The following is a 10,366-nucleotide window of genomic DNA, read 5'->3' as shown; positions in this document are numbered from 1 at the left end:
TGTCACCCTGCTTATCTAACTTCTATGAAGAGTACATCATGAGAAACACTGGACTGGAAGAAACACAAGCTGGAATCAAGATTGCTGGGAGAAATATCAATCACCTCAGATATCCAGATGACACCACCCTTACGGCAGAAAGTGAAGAGGAGCTAAAAAACCTCTTGATGAAAGTGAAAGAGGAGAGCGAAAAAGTTGGCTTAAAGCTCAACATTCAGAAAACGAAGATCATGGCATCTGGTCCCATCATTTCATGGGAAATAGATGGGGAAACAGTGGAAGTAGTGTCAGACTTTATTTTGGGGGGGCTCCAAAATCACTACAGATGGTGACTACAGCCATGAAATTAAAAGACGCTTACTCTTTGCAAGAAAATTATGACTAACCTAGGTAGCATATTCAAAAGCAGAGACATTACTTTGCCGACTAAGGTCCGTCTAGTCAAGGCTATGGTTTTTCCTGTGGTCATGTATGGATGTGAGAGTTGGACTGTGAAGAAGGCTGAGCGCCGAAGAATTGATGCTTTTGAAGTGTGGTGTTGGAGAAGACTCTTGAGAGTCCCTTGGACTGCAAGCAGATCCAACCAGTCCATTCTGAAGGAGATCAACTCTGGGATTTCTTTGGAAGGAATGATGCTAAAGCTGAAGCTCCAGTACTTTGGACACCTCATGCGAAGAGTTGACTCATTGGAAAAGACTCTGATGCTCGGAGGGATTGGGGGCATGAGGAGAAGGGGACGACCAAGGATGAGACGGCTGGATGGTATCACGGACTCGAAGGACGTGAGTCTGAGTGAACTCCGGGAGATGGTAATGGACAGGGAGGCCTGGCGTGCTGCGATTCATGGGGTAGCAAAGAGTCGGACACGACTGAGTGACTGCACTGAACTGATCTGATGAGAATGATCCAGGGGAGAGGGAAAACCCTTGAAAAAAGAGAGAAGAGAGAATTGCTAGTATACTATCCTTGTTCACCAGCTGGTGTACTATCCTTGTTCACCTCCTTTCTGTATCCTTGAAGGCGGGAGGAGAACAGGACAACAGAGGATGAGATGGTTGGATGGCATTACTGACTCGATGGACATGAGTTTGAGCAATTTCAAGAATGGTAATGAACAGGGAAGCCTGGCGTGCTGCAGTCCATGGGGTCACAAAGAGTCGGACACAACTGAGAGACTGAACTTAACTGATCATTGTCCAAAAGTTTATGAAATTACAAAGAAAGTCTCATTTAAAGATTTTAATGCTAAATGATGGTGATTCAGAAAACTCGACATATATGTTCATTTGAGAGTAGGCAACTTTAGGAATAATATACTATATTCCTAAAACCATTTCAGAAGTCGTAGATTCTTTGGAGTCACTAGAATACTACAGAAAAGACACAGACAAGATTACAGAGCCTTACAGGACATTCTGCTGCTAAGTCACTTCAGTCGTGTCTGACTCTGTGTGACCCCATAGATGGCAGCTCACCAGGCTCCCCTGTCCCTGGGATTCTCCAGGCAAGAACACTGGAGTGGGTTGCCTTCTCCAATGCATGAAAGTGAAAAGTGAAAGTGAAGTCGCTCAGTCGTATCCAACTCTTAGCGACCCCATGGACTGCAGCTTACAAGGCTCCTCCATCCATAGGATTTCCCAGGCAAGAGTACTGGAGTGGGGTGCCATTGCCTTCTCCATACAGGGCATTCTAGAGAGTAGAAAATAAAATGCTTCAAGCTCAGTTGATAAGAATAAGAGATATTAGTTTTTATAGTAAAAACTCTCCTTATATACTTTTTATAGCATCTTACAAGGTTTCAGCTTCCTCCCATAATCACAGTAAATCAATATCCAAAAATATATAGCAGTATATTACTTTAAAAAGTTTTATAGTAATAACACAGACTCAGTCACTAAGCACAGGGAGACCTTTTGGTTGTACTAGTTTACCTTATGCTCATACTGTTCTTGGGGTTCTCAAGGAAAGAATACTGCAGTGGTTTTCGTTCCCTTCTCCAGTGGACCACATTTTGTCAGAACTCTCCACCATGACCCGTCTGTCTTGGGTGGCCCTTTACGGTATGGCTGATAGTTTCATTGAGTTAGACAAGGCTGTGGTCCATGTGATTAGTTTGGTTAATTTTCTGTGATTGTGGTTTTCATTCTGTTGGCCCTCTGATGGATAAGGATAAGAAGTTTATGGAAGCTTCCAGATGGGAGAGATTGACTGAGAGGGAAACTGGGTCTTGTTCTGATGGGCAGGGCCATGCTCAATAAATCTTTAATACAATTTTCTATTGATGGGCGGGGCTGTGTTTCCTCCCTGTTGTTTGACCTGAGGCCAAACCATGGTGGAGGTAATGAAGATAATGGCAACCTCCTTTAAAAGGTCCCATGCATGCACTGCTGCACTGAGTGTCTCCTAGGTGCACTAAGTGGCAGGCCACCACTGACCCACGCCTCTGGTGGAAACTCCTGGACACTCATGGGCAAGTCTGGGTCAGTCTCTTGTGGAGTCACAGCTCCTTTCTCCTGGGTCCTGGTGTGGACAAGGTTTTGTTTGTGCCCTCCAAGAGTCACAAAAAGATAGGACACTGAAAGATGAAATCCCCAGGTCAGTAGGTACCCAACATGCTACTAAAGATCAGTGGAGAAATAACTACAGAAAAAATTAAGAGATGGAGCCAAAACAAAACCAACACCCAGTTGTGGATGTGACTGGTGATGGAAGTAAAGTCTGATGCTGTAAAAAGCAATATTGCATAGGAACCTGGAATGTTAGGTCCAGGAATCAAGACAAATTGGAAGTAGTCAGACAGGAGATAGCAAGAGTGAACATTGACATTTTAAGAATCAGTGAACTAAAATGGACTGGAATGGGTGAATTTAACTCAGGTGACCATTATATCTACTACTATGGGCAAGAATCCCTTAGAAGAAATGGAGTAGCCATCATAGTCAACAAGAGTCTGAAATACAGTACTTGGATGCAAAAACAACACAATGATCTCTGTTTCCAAGGCAAACCATTCAATATGAGTAATCCAAGTCTACCTGACCAGTAATGCTGAAGAAGCTGAAGCTGAACAGTTCTATGAAGACTTATAAGACCTTCTAGAACTAACACCTCCCCCCACCCCCACCAAAAAAAAAAGATATCCTTTCCATTATAGGGGACTGGAATGCAAAAGTAGGAGGTCAGGAGATACCTGGAGTAACAGACAAATCTGGCCTTGGAGTACAAAATGAAGCAGGTCAAAGGTTTACAGATTTTTGCCAAGAGAATGCACTGGTCATAGCAAATACCCTCTTCCAACAACACAAGAGAAGACTCTACACATGGACATCACCAGATGGTCAGTACTGAAATCAGATTGATTATATTCTTTGCACTCAAAGATGGAGAAGCTCTATACAGTCAGCAAAAACAAGACAGGGAGCTGACTGTGACTCAGATCATGAACTCCTTATTGCCAAATTCAGACTTAAATTGAAGAAAGTAGGGAAAACTATTAGACCATTCAGGTATGACCAAAAGCAAACCCCTTACGACTATACAGTGGAAATGACAAATAGATTCAAGGGATTAGAGCTGATAGATAAGAGTGCCTGACGAATTGTCCAACAGGCAGTGATCAAGACCATCCCAAAGAAAAGCAAATGAAAAGGCAAAATGGTTGTCTGAGGAGGCCTTACAAATAACTGAGAAAAGAAGAGAAGCAAAAGGCAAAGGAGAAAAGGAAAGATATACCCATTTCAATGAAGACCACAAAGAATAGGAAGGAGAGATAAGAAAGCCTTCATCAGTGATCAATGCAAAGAAATAGAGGAAAACAATAGAATGGGAAAGACTACAGAGCTCTTCAAGAAAATTAGAGCTACCAAGGGAACATTACAAGCAAAGATGGGCTCGAAAAAGGACAGAAATGGTCTGGACCTAACAGAGGCAGAAGATATTAAGAAGAGATGGCAAGAATACATAGAAGAACTATACAAAAAAATATCTTCATGACCCAGATAGCCAGAATAGCGTGATCATTCACCCAGAGCCAGACATCCTGGAATGCAAAGTCAAGTGGGCCGTAGGAAGCATCACTATAAATAATGCTAGTAGACATGATGGCATTCCAGTTGAGCTATTTCAAGTCCTGAAAGACGATGCTGTGAAAGTGCTGCACTCAGTATGTCAGCAAATTTGAAAAACTCAGCAGTGGTACAGGACTGGAAAAGGTCAGTTTTCATTCCAATCCCAAAAAATAGCAATGGCAAAGAATGCTCAAACTATTGCACAATTGCACTCATCTCACATGCTAGCAAAGTAATGCTCAAAATTCTCCAAGCCAGGCTTCAACAGTATGTGAACCGAGAAAATCCAGATGTTCAAGCTGGATTTAGAAAAAGCAGAGGGACCAGAGATCAAATTGCCAACTTCTATTGGATCATCAAAAAAGCAAGAGAGTTCCAGAAAAACATCTATTCTGCTTTATTGACTATGCCAAAGCCTTTGACTGTGTGTATCACCACAAACTATGGAAAACACTTTAAGAGATGGGAATACCAGACCACCTGACCTGCTTCCTGAGAAATCTGTATGCAGGCCAAGAAGCAACAGTTAAAATTGGACACGGAACAACAGACTCCAACAACAGGTTCCAAATAGGAAAAGGAGTATGTCAAGGCTGTATATTGTTACCCTGCTTATTTAACTTACATGCAGAATACATCATATGAAATGCCAGGCTGGATGAAGCACAAGCTGAATCAAGATTGCTGGGAGAAATATAATAACCTCAGATATGCAGATGACACCACCCTTATGTCAGAAAGCAAAGAACTAAAGAGCCTCTTGATGAAAGTGAAAGAGAATGAAAAAGTTGGCTTAAAACAACATTCAGAAAACTGATCATGGTATCCAGTCCCATCACTTCATGACAAATAGATGGGGAAACAATGGAAACAGTGAGAGACTTTATTTTGGGGGCTCCAAAATCACTGCAGATGGTGACTGCAGCCATGAAATTAAAAAACGCTTGCTCCTTGAAAGAAAAGCTATGAACAAACTAGACAGCATATTAAAAAGCAGAGACATTATTTTGCCAACAAAGCTCCATCTAGTCAAAGCTATGGTTTTTCCAGGTAGGCATGTATGGATATGAGATTTGGAGTATAATGAAAGCTGAGCACCGAAGAATTGATGCTTTTGAATTGTGGTGTTGGAGAAGACTCTTGAGAGTCCCTTGGACTGCAAGAAGCTCCAACCAGTCCATCCTAAAAGAAAGCAGTCCTGAATTTTCATTGGAAGGACTGATGCTGAAGCTGAAACTTCAATACTTTGGCTACCTGATATGAAGAACTGACTCATTTGAAAAGACCCTGATGCTGGGAAAGACTGATGGTGGGAAGAGAAGCGGGCAACAGAGGATGAGATAGTTGGATGTCATCACCAACTTGATGGACATGAGTTTGAGCAAGCTATGGAAGTTGGTGAGGGACAGGGATGCTTGGCATGCTGCAGTCCATGAGGCTGCAAAGAGTCAGACATGATTGAGTGACTGAGCTGAACTGAACCTTACACTCAACTTTCAAAGTTAAAGAAAGCACCTGTATTACAGAGGACAATATCTATTTATATATATAAAACCTTATCAAAGTATATCTTGGAAATGAAAGGCCCTTAGGTTCTGTTAAGTATCCTGACATGTCTGAATATGTGAAGATCAGCATAGTGTTTGGAATACAGTCTGGAGAGAGAAGAACTGGGAAACTTATTAGAATGAGAGGATTCCAGTTCCTGAAGATAATCTATGTGATTTATGTACATAAATATACATATAATGGGGGAAAGGGATTTTTCAGGGAACTGAAAAATATACTTTTTCTAAACTCAGGACAAATATTTATTTTGTATTTAAACAGATCCAGTTGTAACAGGGAAAAAGAGAATTTCCATACTTTATTCCTTCCTTCTTATAGACCAGCTTCCAAAAATAGTTTCTGATTTGACTGGATAATGGTTAATTATAAACGGCATTAACTTTAACCAATTATAATGAGTGATGATCTTTATTGTTAAATGTCATTAAGAAAGATCCCACTGATATATAAGCAGTGAATTTCATAAGTTAATTTATGATCTTGTCAGTACACCTGTATATTTAAATCTGTACTTGGAGCACTTGCTATGATCATAATTATTTCTTTGTGTAGCAAAAGTTTTTTAGCTCTATATTTTTTTAAAAGTGTTTGAAATTTCTCAAAGAACAGCATATTGGTGGGTATAATTTACTTTCTTAGACCCCAAGCCTAAAATAAATAGGAAAGAAACCAATCATGTAAAACTTCATTGAGTGCAACGTTTGTCAATCTGCAAACAAAAGAAACACTTACTTGATTTCCAGAGTTGTGTTTTAAAAGATTTCTGCCTCAAGATGTAAATGCTTTAATTCTTTTCAGGGCAATATGATACCCTCTTACAATGAAATGGTAAAGCAAAACTAATATGAACCATTTGAATGATCTGCAGAGAGAAAAAGAGTTGATTCTAGTGAGGAAAAGAAATTTAAAATATCATTCACGTTACTTAGGCACAGTGTCGGTTGTAAGCAAAGATATTAAGAGCCTTTAAGGAGGCTGAAGATTCAATAACCAGATTGGTGACACACCTTAAAAGAGTGCCCAAAGAATATAGACATTAGAGTTTTGATTGCCTTAGTGATGCACTGAAGCACAATTGAAGAAATATAAACCTGGTACAGAGAGCTAGGAAATGACAGTAGCAGATGGATTGCAACAGTCTGCAACAATCAGGGATGAATTGCTGTTTGAATGATTGAATTTTACACTTTGGAAGGCCACTAGATTTCTACAGCCAAAGGTTTCAAAAGATAGACTATTTGTCCAACCATCCCAGAAGAGAACATTAAGTCTGTTAGTTTCAATCATTTACTTACATGGCTCTCACATCTTTAGACACAAATGTCAATAATCAGGATGTGGTACAGGAAGATGATAGCAATGACTAATTCACAGGCATTTTCTGACTTAAACTCTTGCAGGTACAGATACAGTAGGGGATCAATATTTATTATATAGTTATTCCATTTTGAAGGCATTTTTAACTGAGGTATAATAGATAAACATTGTATTAGTTTCAGTAGAAACCTTGAGGATTTAAAATTTTTATATATTGTGAAATGATCACTACAGTAAGTCTAGTTAATATACATCACCATATATCAAAAAGAAAAAAAAGTGAAAGTGCTAGTCCTTTGTGACCCCATCAATTGTAGCTCATCAGGTTCCTCTGTTCATGGGATTCTCCAGGCAAGAATACTGGTGTGGGTTGCCATGCCCTCCTCCAGGGGAATCTTCCTGACCCAGGGATTGAACCTGGGTCTCTGGCATTGCAAGAAAAATTTTTTACCATCTGAGTCACCAGGGAAGCTCATTGCCATAATGAGAACCTTTAACATTTGCACACTTATCAACTTTCAAATATGCAATATAATATTATTACTTACAGTCATCATGGTGTACATTACATCCCCATGACTTATTTTATAACTGGAAGTTTCTACCTTTTGAATCTTTTCACCCATGTGGCCCACACCTCACAGTCTACCTTTGGCAACTACTAATCTGTTCTCAGTATCTATGAGCTCGGTTTTTTTAAATTGTGTGTTGCTATTAGGTTGGTGCAAAAGTAACCATGATTTTGGACCCTGAATTTTAAATCATTATAACTAGGCTCAAACAAATCTCTATTAATCAAAATAGGAACAATTGCAAATCAACACATTTTTGCCAATGAGAAATGTTTGTTTATTCTTGTAGCATAAAAATCCATGCTTTAGGATTTAGCAAACTTTTGGAAAGCATTTTCTGCTTCCTGCTGGTTGTGGAAACATTTTCCCTGCAAAAAGTCAAGATGCTTGAAGAAGTGGTAGTCAGTTGGCAAGAAGTCAGGTGAACATGGCACATAAGGCAAAACGTTGTAGCCTAGTCGTTGAGCTTTTGAAGTGCTGGTTGGTGACGTGTGATCAGGCGTTGTTGTAGAGAAGAACCGGGCCCTTTCTGTTTATTAGTGTTGGCTGCAGACATTGCAGTTTTTGGTGCATCTAATTGATTTGCTGAGCATACTTGTCAGATGTAATGGTTTCACTGGAATTCAGAAAGTTGTAGTGGATCAGACTGGCAGCAGACCACCAAACAGTGACCAAGCCCCTTTTTTTTGGTGCAAGTTTGGCTTTGGGAAGTGCTTTGGAGCTGCATCTCAGTTCAGTCACTGAGCTGGTTTTCACGTAAAATCTCCTTTTCCTCTCATGTCACAATCTGATTGAGAAATCGTTTGTTGTTGTTGCACAGAATAAGAAAAGACGACACTTCAAAACGACATTTTTTTTTTTTTAGCTCATGAGGCACCCACTTATCGGGCTTTTTCACCTTTCTAATTTGCTTCAAATACTTCGTGAGTTGGTGATGGACAGGGAGGCCTGGTGTGCTGCAATCCATGGGGTCGCAGAGTCAGACATTACTGAGCAACAGAACTGAACTGGACCAAATAACCATAGAATGGTTGATGCTGAGTTCTTAGGCAACTTCCCCTGTAGTTGGAAGAGGACCAGCTTCTCTCAATGGTCACTGTCAACTTCCAATGGCTGGACACTATGCTCATCTTCAAGGCTCTCATCTCCTTTGCAAAACTTCTTGAACCACCACTGCGCTGTACATTCATTAGCAATTCCTGGGCCAAATGTGTTGTTGTGAGTTTCTCTCTGCTACTTTATGACTCATTTTGAACTCGAGTAAGAAAATCACTCAAATTTGCTTTTTGTCTAACATCATTTCCATAGCCTAAAACACATATAATATAAACAGCAAGTAAAAATTCATTAGCAAAAAGTATAAAGCAAGAAATGTGCATACAAGGATGCATAATGTAACCACATTTAAGAATTCATTCCATGAAAGTATTCCAAGAATGTATCAAATGGCAAAGTTCAACAATGCAAAACCACACTTGCGCACCAAGCTAATATTTTTTAAATCCCACATTACTCCATTTCATTATGTGTGTGTGTGTGTGTGTGTGTGTGTGTTCTATTTCTCTAACTATTCCTCCATGAATGAAGACTTACATTGTTTCTATATCAACTACTGTATTGCAAACATAATGCTGAAATGTACACGGAGGTACATATATCTCTGAATTAGCATTGTGGGCTTCCCTTATACCTCAGTTGGTAAAGAATCCACCTGCAATGCGGGAGACCTGGGAAGATCCCCTGAAGAAGGGAAAGGCTACCCACTCCATTATTCTGGCCTGGAGAATTCCATGGGATTGTATAGTCCTTGGGGTTGCAAAGAGTCAGACACGACTGAGTGACTTTCACTTTTCATTTTAGGGGAATAAATACTTCAAAAGGAATTGCTGGATCATGTGGTAATTCTATTTTTAATTTTTTGAGGAAATTTGATACTGTTTTCCATAGTAGCTGCAGCAATTTACATTCTTACCATTGCACAATGGTTCTCTTTACTTCATATCTTTTCCAACATTTATCATTTCCTGTCTTTTAAAATATACCATTTTAACAGATGTGAGGTGATATTGCATTGTGGTTTTGATCTGCATTTCTTTAATGACAAATGATGTTGATTATATTTTCACATACCTTTTGTCCATCTGTACGTCTTATTTGGAAAATATCTATTTAGATCTTCTGCCCATTTTTAAATCAAATCATTAGTTTTATGAATTCATATATTTTGGATGTTAGCTCTTATTAGATATATGATTTGCAAATATTTTCTGCTGTTCAATAGGTTGCTTTTTCATTTTGTTGATGGGTCCCCTTGCTGTGCAGAAGTTTTTCAGTTTAATGTAGTCTCTCTTACTCATTTTTGTTTGTTACTTTTGTTTTGGTGTCAGATTCAAGAAATCATTACCAAACCTATGTGAAGAAGCTTACTGTCTATGTTTTCTTCTAAAAGTTATATGGTTTCAGGTATTACTTCAAGTCTTTAACCCATTTTGATAACTTTTGTGTATAGTGTAGGATAATGTAGAAGTTACATTCTTTTGCATGTTGTCTAGTTTTCCCAGCTTCATTTAAGAGGCTGTTCTTTTCCCACTGTATACCCTTGGTTCCATTATCATAAGCTAATCAACATATATATATATATATATATATAAATGTATATTAACATATATATATATATATATAGTTTTATCTCTAGACTCTCTATTCTGTATCTGCGTGGTGGTTTTTATGCAATACAATGCTATTCTAATTACTATAGCTTTATAGTATAGTTTGAAATCAGGGAGTGTGATGCTTCCAGCTTTGTTCTTCTTTCTCAATACTAGGGATCTTCTGTGGTTC

This window comes from Ovis aries, chromosome 1 (genome assembly GCF_016772045.2).
Source record: "Ovis aries strain OAR_USU_Benz2616 breed Rambouillet chromosome 1, ARS-UI_Ramb_v3.0, whole genome shotgun sequence".
NCBI lineage: Eukaryota > Metazoa > Chordata > Mammalia > Artiodactyla > Bovidae > Ovis > Ovis aries.
This window is presented reverse-complemented; position numbering follows the sequence as displayed.